This window comes from Pongo abelii, chromosome 1, assembly GCF_028885655.2.
Source record: "Pongo abelii isolate AG06213 chromosome 1, NHGRI_mPonAbe1-v2.0_pri, whole genome shotgun sequence".
In the NCBI taxonomy this organism is placed as follows: domain Eukaryota; kingdom Metazoa; phylum Chordata; class Mammalia; order Primates; family Hominidae; genus Pongo; species Pongo abelii.
The window spans coordinates 225,535,016-225,549,632 of record NC_071985.2 but is presented as its reverse complement, the minus strand read 5'-3'; the positions used below and the strand labels follow the sequence as shown (position 1 = coordinate 225,549,632).

Genomic DNA, 14,617 nt, shown 5'->3' with positions numbered 1-14,617 from the left:
TAGTAGAGACGGGGTTTCACTGTGTTAGCCAGGATGGTCTCGATCTCCTGACCTCGTGATCCGCCCGCCTCTGCCTCCCAAAGTGCTGGGATTACAGGTGTGAGCCACCGTGCCCGGCTCTTTTGTTCCTTTGAAGCCCACCAGTCACATATAAATAGACCCCTTCTTAAAACTACAACTACAAAAGCTCATTCATCTTGTGGAAAACAAGATATGAGAAACAAATCTAATTGTTCAGCTTTACGACAAGTGATTATTTCAAATCATTAACAGCATAAACACTTTACTTTTTCTATTTTTATTTTTTTTAATAGATAGAGACAGGGTCTCACTATGTTGCCAAGGCTAGTCTTGAAGTTCTGGACTCCAGAGATAGAGATCTTCCCAAATAGGGCCTCTCAAAATGCTGGGATTACAGACGTGAGCCACTGCACCTGGCCCCAACACTTTACTTTTATAATGATCTCCCATACTTACCCATTATATTCTTATTATCTTAACAAGGAGCTTCTGATTAACACTCTAAAATTAAATGTTTTCTACTTTTTTGTTTTTCAATGAGATAGGGTTTTGCTGTCACTCTGGCTGGAGTGCAGTGGTGCAATCATGGCTCACTGACCTGCTCAGAAATTATCTTTGTAAGTTTCACAAATCATCATGCTCATTTTTATTTGTTTTGTCCTCCTCCACTGGAAAATAAATGCTATGAGAACAGAGACTTCATCTTTTTTGTATCTTCAGCAACTAAAACAGTACCTAGTACATAATTAGTGCTCACTATGTTAACTATTCACTGTTTTCCCATGCTAAGCATGGTCCTAAACATTTCGTAAACCCCTAGGTAGACTCATTATTTTCTGGTATGAGAAAACAGTCACAGAGGTTAAATAACTTAACCCAGGTGTCACAGTGAGTAAGTGGTAATCTAAGAATAGAACTCAAACTCAGACAGCCTAACTATTTACCACTACGCTGTACTGAATAAATTAATGAATTACACCAGAGTTCAATGATAACATTAAAAACTGAGTAAAATTATGCTAATTTTCCTATTGACTAAGCATCACCATTATTGTTTTATTATAAATATTTAAGTATGTCAACTATTTCATGGATTAATTAGATTTTAGAGGGCAAGTCTAAGACCCCAATCATCATTAATATGTGGAATTGGATAACATAATCTGGAAAAAGACTTACAAATGAACTTGTGATATAACCTGTTTGAATTGGATGTAGAATACCTACTTCCCTCCATTATTCCTTGGATTCAGCAGTCTGTTGCCAATCTAAATGTTTTAATTTCTTTTAATTAGAGAAAACATTTTCTATATGTTACACTGAAATTATCACGTTTTCTAGAAAATACTGCACTCTACTGCTTCATTCCAGGTTGTCTGAAGATGGACCAATTTCTCCAATGAATTAAAAAGTATCTTAGTCTAAGACAAGCTCTCTTTCTACCCAGCCACCCCCACGAGATCCCACCCCGCCCCAACAACCCTCAGCCCCCATCTTCCATCAGCAAACTGGGCCTCTGACAAAGGTACCACGTTTATAATACCAGCTTTAGTCATAAACAGATTTCAATCAAGTTTGTTTCTACGACTTTTGCTCCTCTTTAAAAATGCAGTGGATAGCCCAGGCGCAGTGGCTCATGCCTGTAATCCCAGCACTTTGGGAGGCCGAGGCAAGTGGATCACAAGGTCAGGAGTTCAAGACCAATCTCGCCAACATAGTGAAACCCCATCTCTACAAAAATTAGCCAGGCATGGTGGCACACGCCTATAGTCCCAGCTACTCAGGAGGCTGAGGCTGGAGAATCACTTGAACCCGGGAGACGGAGGTTGCAGTGAGCCGAGACCATGCCATTGCACTCCAGCCTGGGTGACAGAGTGAGACTCCATCTCAAAAAAAATAAAAATAAAAATAAATGCAGTAGATAATAACAGCTCTGGACAGTAGTATCTATTCAACAGGAAAGCAGACAGTAAAGAGACCAGACCACTGAGAACCCATGTCAGTCACATTACAATCTATGTTACAGCCTGAAAAGCCTGCAAAGACTCAAATCTACTCATAAATACTTTCTAATAATTTGAAACAATAACACTATAAAATATCAAGTTGGCCACACATGCCCCTGAGCAGATACGTCTAAAAGCTTCTATTTGCCACCCAGCCCATGGCCAAACTGCTGTTGGTCAATGGGTTGCTCAGGTCCTTTTGTACAATATAACGAGGTAAGAGACGAGGGGGAAACATTCTAGCCACCTTATCTCCAACGATGCCAATATTTATTTCTGCTTGAGTTTTACAAACTAATCCTAGACTAGTAAACAAAGAACCCATTTTTCATTGTTGATTTTTACACAAAATATTGGCTTCCTATGTCATTAGAAAATGGATGGCTCCATCGGCTTCTCAGCCTACACAATAGCAAGCAAAACCCTCTGGGGCCTTGGAAAAGCATGGTAAATATAATACCTACTAATAAGTTACATGGTTTACCAATTTCCTCAAAACCAAAAATAAATCTCTCACAAGTCAACTATTAAATAAGTAAACAAAAGCTTGTCTTGTTCTATCACTTGCTTAAAAGCAAGCACGGTGGCATGGGAGAGGGATTAAGAAACAGCCAGTCAAGTCCATAAAACCTTCAGTGTAAGATAAAACTTACACTGCAGGAGCAGCCAATGCATTCTGACCTAACAGCTGTACACAGTTGCACTAATTAAAATGAAAAGCTAGTCTGCATCACACACAGACAATTCAGTGAACCTTACTGACAAGTTGATGGGGTTTACCATCACAGTCTTCCCTCCCCTAACCTACAATGTAAAAAATAAATTGCCATACAGCTGAAGGGACCAGGATGGGGGTGAGGGGAATACACACACACACACACAAACACACACACACACTCCCTCCCTCCCTCTCTCAGGCATTTCAAAAATAATCACAACCATGTAGATTGGAACACATCCTATACGCTATAAAAACACACACACAAAGGAAGTGGTACAGCTACATTACGTCAGCTCTTGCCTCAATTCATAAATGCAAAAACCACAAAACAAGACAAAAATCTAAACAGCCTTTTTTTGGAAATCTTAGAGTGAATGAATGTGGGTTAAGTCTTTAAATATGTATTGAACACTTCTCGCTGATGCATTGCTTTCATCAGCCACGGGGAGGGAAAAAGTGTAACCCTGGTCAATTGTGTCACGCAACCAGATCAACACCATTTCAAGTGCAGCTGCCAAGCGCCAGCGCCTGCCGTACAATGAGTGCTCAACTGCTCTAGACTGAAAAACCATCTTTCACTGGTCCCAGGGATCTTTATAAAATAGTTTAAACACTACTAAATTACAGAGTTAGAAAAAAAAATACAAGCTCAAATCTGCTGCCCCCACACTATTGTGAAGATGCTGTTAAGCATCTAAAAATCTGCCTTATGTAATTTACTAGGCAATGTAAATATTCAGAAAGGCAACTGCCTCTTAGAGCCCAAATCTAACACATGCATAAAAATGTAGAGTTGGTTGTGCTTCTGGAAATAATTGCCCACAGATCAACGTGCTTACATGGGATATTGTTCCCATCTGTAAGGTTTCAAATCATGTCTACTTTAAATTTGGAGTTTCCAGAAAGAGGAAAAAAAAAAAAAAAAAGCCAGAACTCAAAACAGTAATTTTGGCACAGAATTGTGAGGACTTTGTTAAATCTGTTCTCAACTTTTACTCAGTGTCTCAATCTTAAAACACAGAGGCACACAATTTCAAAGGGAAAATGGAACTTCTCTGTAGACACCCGTGTTCATTCACAGACCATTTTTTAGATTTTCCGTGTGGCTGAGAGGCCTCCAGTCAAACAATGCCCACAGAGCGCGGGGCACATGTGCGCCAGGGACGCTTAAGGGCTGCAAGTAAAACAAAGTAAGCTATTACAGGAGTTTCCTTCTCAGCAAACAAAAAGTGGTCAAGCAGGTCTCCCTACGGTTTCAGAAAACAAGAGTTGAGTAAACGAGAGGACAAACAAGGAAGACAGCACCCCACACTAAAAAAATTCTTTTAACAATTTAAACGGAAAACAATCTTCAAGACTACCTCCGCATTTTAGCTACTCTGGCCAAATAACAGTAGTTCGGTCCAAGAAGAAAATTTCATTTGTCACTTAAGTAGCCTCAAATCAAGTCCATCAAATTCATTTTATTTTTAAACTTCAGTTTATTCCACAGTAAGGCAATGAAGTTTCTGATCAAAGAGCGACTTCTGCATTATACTCCGCTCAGCTTCAAAAGCACTCTCCTTTCAGAAGAAAAAAATTAAAATACATATACATATATTTTTAAATAGTGTTTTCTCTCCCCCCTCAAAAAAATGTTTTCTGTTTTATTTATTTAACTGAGATTTCCAGAGTTTGGGGCTACTTAAAAACTAGTGAAACCAACAGAAATGCAATGGGACACGGCAAATACCGACTCCCCGTTCCTGGAAAGCCATCATCATTCTTAGGAACACCCGAGTTCCATCTTTCTAGGGTCGGCTGGAACACTCCCGTGCACCCACCCCGAGCCCCCCGCCCGCACTTGTCCAACTTTCTGGCCCGAGATTCGCGTCCCCCTCGACGCACGAGGCCGCCGGCCACTTGCCTGCGGCCCGCTGGTGGCGAGAGCTGAGCCTGCGGGCCTGGTCCTCCTCCTCCGGCGCAGGGCCCCGCCAACTCCGGACCCGCGGAAAGGGGCGGCGCAGGCGGGCAGGTGGGGGCTCGGGGAGTGAAGTGCACTTGCTAAAACAAAAGGAGGCCTGAGCGGCCGCAGGGCACCACGGCGCGGGCGCAGGTCCCGGCGGCTTGGCGGCTCCGGGAGGCGGTGGCCGCGCGGGGCCCCGCCCGCGGCTAGGGATGCGGGCGCTCTGGCCCGAGCCTGCTGCCCACGGCCGCGGCAATCAGCTCGCACTCCTTCAGCCCGGGAGGCCGGGCCAGCACTGCCACATGCCGGTGACCCAGACGCCGGGAAAGAAAGAGCAGACTCCCCGCGACGGCGGCGGCCGGCAAAACCCGGGCTGGAGCCCAGCCCGCTCCGCGCGCGCCCCTGCTGGCCGCCGCCGCGGGCGCGCGCACACACAATGCCAGCTGCAATTTTATCTCCTTCGTTGCTTGGCCAGCCTCCACCCGCTCCAATCCTCCCTCCCCCTCCGACAGCCGGAACTGGGAGCCTGCGTGATTGATGGCAGCTCTTAATAGCGTGGTCAGCTAGAAAATGCATCTGCAAGCAAGATATTAAAGAGGCAGCGCATCCCTGTGAGTGATCAGCATTTCACACATCCTAGAGCTGCCTCTGCTTCTGCCAGGAATATTAATGCCAACCACCTCTGACGTCTAACAAATGCAGATGAAACAACCAACAATCACAGACAAGCTAAACATTTGTTTCAAAGATGCACCGGGAGAAAGCAGCATTGTTTCGTGTCAAACAACACTTCTGACCCCAGTTTTCCTTACACATTAAGAATTCTCTACAAGCCATTTGTTTAAAAATCTCACCAATCCCTTTTCCACAAGTAAATAAAGATCCATCTGTTAGACAAGACATAGCTTAAATTGTGCATGATTGAAATTCATCTAATAAGGAAGCAAAATAAATGCACATTCCTTACCATGTGGCTTTAAATAAACATACAACCTACCAGCTACCAGATTCTAAACTCCCTCATTAATTCAATTTTTATGTGCATCTTAACAGATTACCAACTGTTAATTTCAAACTAATTTCTTACCCACCCCCAATTAAGTCTGGTAAAAAATATATATATCAACTTGCTAAATTTTATTAAAATTAAAGTACATTTAAAGCATGTATTCTCTAGTGGTGATAGCCAAGATCATTTTGTCCTCCCAAAGAAGACATTGTATAGGAATTTTTTAAATGTATTCCTATAAAATACAAATTCTAAATATTAAGTTCACTCAGTGTCAACCCAAATTAGAAAGGTACAAGCTGAAAATTTAAATGATTACTTCTGGTGTCTTCACTATTACACCTTTCCCCTTCCAGGCAAGTTTCATGGAACTCTCAAATAGCTTCATAAATGTTAATTAGACTTTCCAAGGCCCTGTAAAGTGGCTGCATTATCAGGTACTCTCTTTCCAATAAATAGAGAAATTTAGACAGATTAAAGTGATTTGCCTATAGTCTCTCAACAAGATGGGGGTGGGGCCAGGCTGAATAGAACCCAGGGGTCCTGCTTTGTTGCCACAGATAGCCAAACAGACATGCACATGCATGTTTGCTATTTAAAGATAACACTGCTGGTCTCTCTTTAAAGACAAATCAAGTTATTCTACAGGACATAGAAATATCTGTCTCAAACTCCTAACACAGCACATGTACTGAGAGCAAGAGCTGATGAGGCATAATGTCTTTGCCACCCTGAAAGGTGGCTGTGATCAATACAAATCAGAGATGGTCTGTAGTGCAAATCTAGCTCTGCTATAAGCTCCACTAAACACCATTCCTCAGTGAAACCATCCTGAGGGGGACCTGTGACTTGAAAATCTGCTTCATAACCAATTGGCTATGAGATGACTCCATATATGTCAGAGATGAAATTGATCCTAAAGCCTTGCTACAAAGCTACTCCTGTACTTGGACACACTTCCAATTTTCTAACCAGCTATATCCAGACACATGGCACAGGCTGAAAAGAATTTCTTTTTTCTTTTCTACAGACCATTTTAAAAGTGCTGGTTTATACTGAGTTGGAAAAGGCTGGTGAGAAGAAGCAAACCGCTCTATTCTGAATTCATACTGTACCTAGTCTCTCAGAGATTCTAAATGCTTTGACAGCATTTTATGCCACTCAAATTCTTTTGTGCTCATCTTGCACCCGCTGCTAATCCAACCTGCACCCAGCCCCCCACCTTCCAGTTACACTAGTTTTTCCACTTCCCCCAGGTATAGGGATTTCTACCACAGGCCAGCAGGCTTCTTCCCACCAGAGCAGGAATAATCTCCCTGCAGCCCCAAACAGCCACTCACAGACCGTTTAAAGCCTCCTTCAGATCTCAGGTCAAACATCACTTTTTCAGAGAAGCTTCCCCTGAGATCCCATTCTAGGTCAAGTTCCTTTGTTATAAGTTCTCATAGAACTGTGTTCCTCCTTCACAGCATTGATCTCCGTTTGTAAGTCATGGGTGTGATTTTTTTTAACACTCATAGCCCCTTCTAAACTGTTCCATAGAGTTCTATAGAGAAGGTTCTATATGTTTGCTCATCATATAGATTTATGTCAGGTACACAAATCTGTTGAATGAATAAATGAACTGAGGTCAACAACACTGCTTTACTCACTCCATATATTCTCTGCACATTTCTTGGCACAAAGAAGCCTATCTCAAATAAGTAACATCTAGGCATATAAGAATATCTTCTATTGGCCAGATGCGGTGGCTCACGCCTGTAATCCCAGCACTTTGGGAGGCCGAGGCGGGCGGATCACGAGGTCAGGAGATAGAGACCATCCTGGCTAACATGGTGAAACCCTGTCTTTACTAAAAATACAAAAAATTAGCTGGGCGTGGTGGCGGGCACCTGTAGTCCCAGCTACTAGGGAGGCTAAGGCAGGAGAATGGTGTGAACCCGGGAGGTGGAGCTTGCAGTGAGCTGAGATTGCCATGCACTCCAGGCTGGGTGACAGAGCGAGACCCCGTCTCAAAAAAAAAAAAAAAAAAAGAATCTCTTCTAGTAACCTTTAAAAGCCTAGTAAGCCAAGAGTGGTGGTTCACGCCTGTAGTCCCAGCCGCTCAGGAGGCTGAGACAGGAGGATCCTTTGAGCCTAGGAGTTTGAGTCCAGCAACATAACATGACTCAGTCTCTGAAAAAAAATAAAAAAAAATAAAAAGTCTAGTAAAAAGGAGGATTTTTATCCCCATTTTATGAAGATATAAATAATTGTGCCTGGGGTTACTCAAAAACACAGAGATCCTAACTAGGGTCCTATTTCCAAGCTACACTTTTTTTTAAGAGTTAATGAAGTATAGAAGCCATCGCTAGTTTATTCAAGCCAAGTTCTTCCTATTAGCCAGCCCTTAAGGGATATGCAAACAGCCACAGGTAAACTGGACAGAGGACTAAATCTTGTACACACACACAGCAATATCAACAGAATATAAAACTTAGAAAGTACTTTGTACACTAGTTTGTCTTCAAAGCTTCTCAGAATGCAAAAGCACTACCAAATTCTGCTGTGAATGAGAGGAGTTCATTCTTATCTCCCTTTTACACTGAACTTACTTTATTTTCAGGTTTTTTTTTCTCTAAGTAACAGACCTGACATGGAAGCCTTCGAAAGAGCTCTTTCCACCTAGGAACTCAATGGTGGGTGTACTCCTCAAAGTGAAACATTTGTTTTAACCCTCATTACTATGAGTTTGTAAATTACTTTGTGAAGAGGAAAAATCAAAGTTATTACAACAAAAACTACAATTTTTCAAGTGTTTTGCACATGACCACATGAAAAAGTAATAGGAAGAATAATTATGTAAGATAAATGAAAAAATATTAGATATACCACATCCGTCCCAAATTAATACTCATTATGACTGTCAGCATTCCACAAGGGATTCCTTGGTTCCCACATGTTATCTCCCTGGCCTGGTCTGCACCATTGCTTCTCTTTGTCCTAAGCTCCATTCCACACAAATTCCAGCTCTTGGTTTCCATAACACCCGTCATTTATCAAAACAACCCTGTCAAGTTGAGTACCATTAACAGATAATGAGAGGAGACAACAGATATGGCTGGAAGCAAAGCACTCTATATTCTACAGGCCTCAGCATGCAGCCAAGTGAGCTGACATCTGACTTTATCCTAACAGTTATAATTAAATCGAAAGTCTAGTTAAACTAACATTAAAGCTATGACCAGAAACATCCCACAGGGGAAATGTGAAGGGGAAACTTAGCAATAGCTGAACAGGACCCACATTATTCCAGACCCTTAACCTGGAGCAACCACCCTGCATTTACTCTCTCCACCACTCTGCTCTGTCACAGCAAAGGAAGAATCATAGCCATATCTTCTAAAGATGGCAACTTTGGGCCACTTCCCAAGACCACCGAGGCAGCAAGGAAACTGCATTTTTACATGAAAGTTTAAACAGTAGCACTCATTTAATAACACTAATAAGTGTCAAAATTCTAACTCTCAAGTTAGAGACAATCAACATTCTTTCCTATAGCATTATCCAGTACAACCATTCAGACCAAGTAATTTAGCTCACCCATGTCAAAATGTCAAAAGTACATCCCAAAGTCATCAAGCAAACAGTGACTGAATCCAGGGTTGTATTAGTACCAGTTAGCTATGTCCACATAGGATGCTAGGGTGGAGAGGATTTGATTTGTATCACAGTACTCCACTTTTATCCACAGTTTCGCTTTCCAAGGCTTCAGTTACCCTCAGTCAACTACAGTTCAAAAATAGGTGACAAAGGTACAGTAAGATACTTTGAGAGGCCACATTCATATAATTTTCATTACAATGTATTGTTATAATTGTTCTTATTATTGATAATTTAATTTTCCTTATAAATTAAATTTTATCATAGGTAGGTATGTGTAGGAAAATAGTAAAAACAGGGTTCAGTACTATCCAGTTTCAGGAACCCACTGGGGCCTTGGAACACATTCCCAAGGGTAAGAGGAAACTACTGTCCTATACAGAATATGGAGGGATATGGTTTGGCTCTTTGTCCCCACCCAAATCTCATCTTGTAGCTCCCATAATTCCCACATGTTGTGGGAAGGACCCGGTTGGAGATAACTGAATCATGGGGGCGGGTCTTTCCCATGCTGTTTTCATCATAGTGAATAAGTCTCACGACATCTGATGGTTGTTTTTTTGTTTCTGTTTTTGTTTTTGTTTTTGTTTTGAGGCGGAGTCTCACTCTGACCCCCAGGCTGGAGTGCAGTGGCATGATCTCAGCTCACCACAACCTCCGCTCACCACAACCTCCACCTCCCAGGTTCAAGCAATTCTCCTGTCTCAGCCTCCCAAGTAGCTGGGACTACAGGTGCGTGCCACCACACCCAGTTAATTTTCTATTTTTAGTAGAGATGGTGTTTTACCATGTTGGCCAGCTGGTCTCGAACTCCTGACCTCACTGGATCCACCCACCTCAGCCTCCAAAAGTGCTGGAATTACAGGCATGAGCCACTGAACCCAGCCAATCTGATGGTTTTAAAAATGGGAGTCTCCCTGCACAACCTCTCCATCTCTTTGCCTGCTGTCATCCATAGAAGATGTGACTTGCTCTTCTTTGCCTTCCACCATGATTGTGAGGCCTCTCCAGCCACGTGGAACTGTGAGTCCACTAAACCTCTTTCTTCCTAGTCTCTGGTATGTCTTTATCAGCAGCATGAAAACATACTAATACATGGAGTTACAATTTTAAGCAAACTATCTACTTCTTTTGCTTTTTCAACTCACCAAAATGTCACTAGACAACAAAAACTCTAGAGTTTGTTTTTTTGTTTTTTTGGTTTTTTTTGAGACAGAATCTCGCTCTGTCACCCAGGTTGGAGTGCAGTGGTGCAATCTCGGCTCACTGCAAGCTCCACCTCCTGGGTTCACACCATTCTCCTGCCTCAGCCTCCCGAGTAGCTGGGACTACAGGTGCCCGCCACCACACCCAGCTATTTTTTTTTTTTTGTATTTTTTTAGTAGAGACGGTGTTTCACTGTGTTAGCCAGGATGGTCTCGATCTCCTGACCTCATGATCCGCCCGCCTTGGCCTCCCAAAGTGCTGGGATTACAGGCATGAGCCACTATGCCTGGCAACTCTAGAGTTTTTAAAAGAAAAAAGAAAAATATAAAATTCTTGAAGCTCTTTTAGATTTTTTCATTTTTTTTTTCTTTTATTGAGACAGGGTCTCACTATGTTGCCCACGTTAGTCTTGAACTCCTGAGCTCAAGCAATCCACCCACCTCGGCCTCCCAAAGTGCTAAGATTACAGGTGAGCCACTGCACCCAGCTCCCTTGTAGATTTTTTTTTAGAGTATATGTTCCTACAGAAAAGCCAAGCAATTCCACTTAACAGGCTGAAGGTTTACCAGGCTCTTCTCTAGAACATATGTACAAAAGCATGCACATATACATAAAAACTTATGTATTCATTTGTCTGAGGGTTCACTTGTTGATTTTTTGTCACAAAGATGAAATCCCACTTTTATGTTATACAGCAAGTCACTTCTCTCACTTTACAGCAGACCATTAACATCCCATTCCTGTTTATAACTGCAAAGAACTGAACAGTGTGGGAGTCCCATAATTATTATATAACAAGCCCCTTATTGAGTCTTTTTCACATTGTTTACTCTTATAAACAGTGCTACAACAAACTTCTTTGTGCATACATGTATTTCTACAGTGAAGGAATCCCTAGTTCAATGAATATGCACTCTTTCAGAGAGAGTCAAACAGCCATCCAAAAGCTGTACAACTTATACTCTTACCAGCCGTGGGTCCTGGTCCTGTTCCCATACTCTTATTCTGGTTTTTGTTGGTTTGGTTTTGGATTATGCACTCTCCTGGATCTCCCACCTTTCTGGCGATTCTCTCTTTCTTTCCATGACTCCTCCTAAATACAAGTAGTCCCTGTCAAGCCTCCTCTTATCACATTCGGCCATCTCTCAGTGAAGAGGTCCACTCTCAAGCTGCTTCTGTGTGTGTGATTCCAAAATTTGATTTTTCCAGCTGAGCTTGCTTCTTAGCAAGGGGCCCACATGTGCAAATGCCCTGTGGGTTCCACCATAATGGCATTCCACAGACACTCTCAATCCCAAACCAAATCAAAATGTGCTTCCACCTAAGTCCTAGTTTCCCCAACCCAGTCCCAGGATACATCTGTTGCCCTGGTGTAAGTATTAAGAGCATGCCCTTTCTAATATGACTTGTATTCTAAAACGTATATGAAATCAGAATTAGCACATTAAAATATAAAATACCTCTTAGCTTTCAGTACTACTGATTCATATTATTTTATTTTGGTAATAGATAACTATCATCTAATCCACAGTTCACAAGTCTTAAATGCAAATCAAAGTCAGGCATATATTAATATAAATTTTTAAAATAACTTTCCTAATTACCTATCCATTTATATCACTGTCCATTCAGCCAGTATTTAATGATCTATTAGCCACATATGCTTCTTTGCAGGTAAAAATGCTAAGGAACAGAAATATAAAATATTAAATCAATTAGGTTGGTGATAATTACATCCACAGAAAAAGACACAGAGAATCATAAACACATTAAAATAATGTTACAATAATTAGCTAAATACTCCATGAGTATTAGATTAGTGAGTTTTTATGTCTGGTATTGCCATAATCTTAATAAGTATTTACTCTTTTATATTTAGTAATAAAATGTCTGAGTTAATTTCTAGATAAATACTGTTGCAATCTACGTAATATACTTTTGAAAAATAACTAGAAATAACATCAGATTATAAAAAGAAAAAAAAAAAGCCCAAGACAGACTGGCCTTTAGTAAAACTCTGAATAGCACACTTTAAAGTGAAATAACATAGGTACAACATTAAGGTTGGGCATTAGTTACAACTTTCCTTCATGTTTTACTTTCCAACATAGTCCCAAACATAGATACATGTTTTTTGTTTGTTTGTTTGTTTTTTGAGACGGAGTCTCGCTCTGTCACCCAGGCTGATGTGCAGTAGCATGATCTGGGCTCACTGCAAGCTCCGCCTACCAGGTTAACGCCATTCTCCTGCCTCAGCCTCCTCAGTAGCTGGGACTACAGGTGCCCACCACGCCCGGCTAATTTTTTGTATTTTTAGTAGAGACGGGGTTCACCGTGTTAGCCAGGACGGTCTCAACCTCCTGACCTCTTGATCCGCCCACCTCAGCCTCCCAAAGTGCTGGGATTACAGGCGTGAGCCACCATGCCCGGCCATAGTCCCAAAAGCATATTTAAGAGTGACAGGCCAGGCACAGTAGCTTACACCTGTAATCCCAGCACTTTGGGAGGCCAAGGCGGGTGGATCACTTAAGGCCAGGAGTTTGAAACCAGCCTGACCAACATGGCAACACCCCATCTCTATTAAAATTACAAAAATTAGCTGGGCATGGTGGCGCATGCCTATAATCCCAGCTACTCGGGAGGCTGAGGCAGGAGAATTGCTTGAACCTGGGAGGCGGAGGCTGCTGTGAGCCCAGATCAAGCCACTGCACTCCAGCCTGGGTGACACAGTGCGACTCTGTCTCAAACAAACAAAAAAAAGGAGTGATAAACTGCTAATAAGTATTTAAAGTATTATTTCATGAAATACATTATCAGCATTATAAAAATATATTCCAGAAAACAAAAAATACAACTTTCCACTAGGCTCCCGTGGGCATCACAGCAAACCGTTATGACATTAGTCATCAATCGAAGGTCAGGCCTGGAGGTTTTAGTTTTTGGAAGTGTGCAGCCGTCTCATGGATGTAGCCTTAAACCAATTTCAGACAGAGAGCAAGACCTCTTAGATAGCATATGCTTTAAATATGTTTAAAGCCATTTTCATTTTTATTTCAAAACTCACTAGAGATCTCAGACTGTGTAGATCAAATTATTAAATTCCAATAGAGTGATACATTGAAAAGCCAAAGCAGGGTTAAGAAGAGAAATTTCTCGTTTGGAAAAGGGTTTTACAGATTTAAAAACAAAGAGAGTTTTGTGGAAGAAAGAGCTCAGGGATGCAGGGCCTCAATGGGATGTTTAAAATGAGGCCCCTCATGCATTTTGAACTGATGATATATGATAAAATCAGTGTAGAGATCCAGCCAAATGTATTGGAAGTAATCTTAAGGATAACTCAAAACCACAACTGGAATCAATATCCTAAGAATTCAAAATATTAACCAGACAGATAATTGTATGACTTACTAAAATAATGTACACAAATTCAAAATATAATTTTGCCCTTTATTATTAGGACATGTTTTCTCTAGTATTATGCTGCCAATAAATGAAAATATTTTAAAATAAAATTACACACGTGTATTTCAGAAAAAAATACATACATTTAAATGTTTCAAAAAATTAAATGAGTACCATTTGCCAGTCTCAACATCAGAGGTAGCATTACAGATCCAGGAACTGCCTGCCTAAAAGCCAATAACTGCTCTCTAGAAAATGCCAGAAGACTCCAGTTAAAAATATACACTCAAACATTATATAATACATTGGCTAAAACAAAAAAGCCACAGATTCGAGAATGTTTGATCTGCACAAGACAGGGTGGTTTCTTGTGTTTTCTTTTGAAGGGATTAGAAGTGAGTGAGACTGTCATAAAGACAAATGCTGAACATACATTCTGGAGTTTAATTTTAACTAAAAGAGCAAATACTCGGGCTGCAGGAAACAGCAACTGAGTGAGTACAAAGGAACGCACAGGCTAACTTCTAACGTTTACATCATCTGATTAATTCCAACAATAAAATCTAAACATTGATCATCCCCTCCAATCTTCAGAGCAAGCTGACTCTACAGTGAATATGAGAGCCCTATCAGCTGACTCTGGTATGTTTAAACGATTATAATGT

At 41.2% G+C, this 14,617-nt stretch overlaps 1 protein-coding gene across 14 annotated transcripts in view; it reads right to left on the bottom strand.

Annotated features, from left to right (window-relative positions):
* The window catches only part of RERE (arginine-glutamic acid dipeptide repeats), a 466,431-nt gene that overhangs the window by 344,354 nt on the left and 107,460 nt on the right, over nt 1–14,617 (bottom strand). For 4 of the 14 annotated variants that reach the window (XM_063720082.1, XM_063720086.1, XM_063720107.1 and 1 more), the window contains exon 1: nt 4,655–5,058. The exons of 9 other annotated variants lie outside the window; for them this stretch is intronic. The gene's annotated coding sequence lies outside the window, so the exon portion shown is untranslated. Of the gene's footprint in view, nt 1–4,654; nt 5,059–11,518; nt 11,644–12,154; nt 12,230–14,617 lie in introns of those variants that run through there. One more of the 14 variants, XM_054556899.1, reaches the window with a different exon arrangement.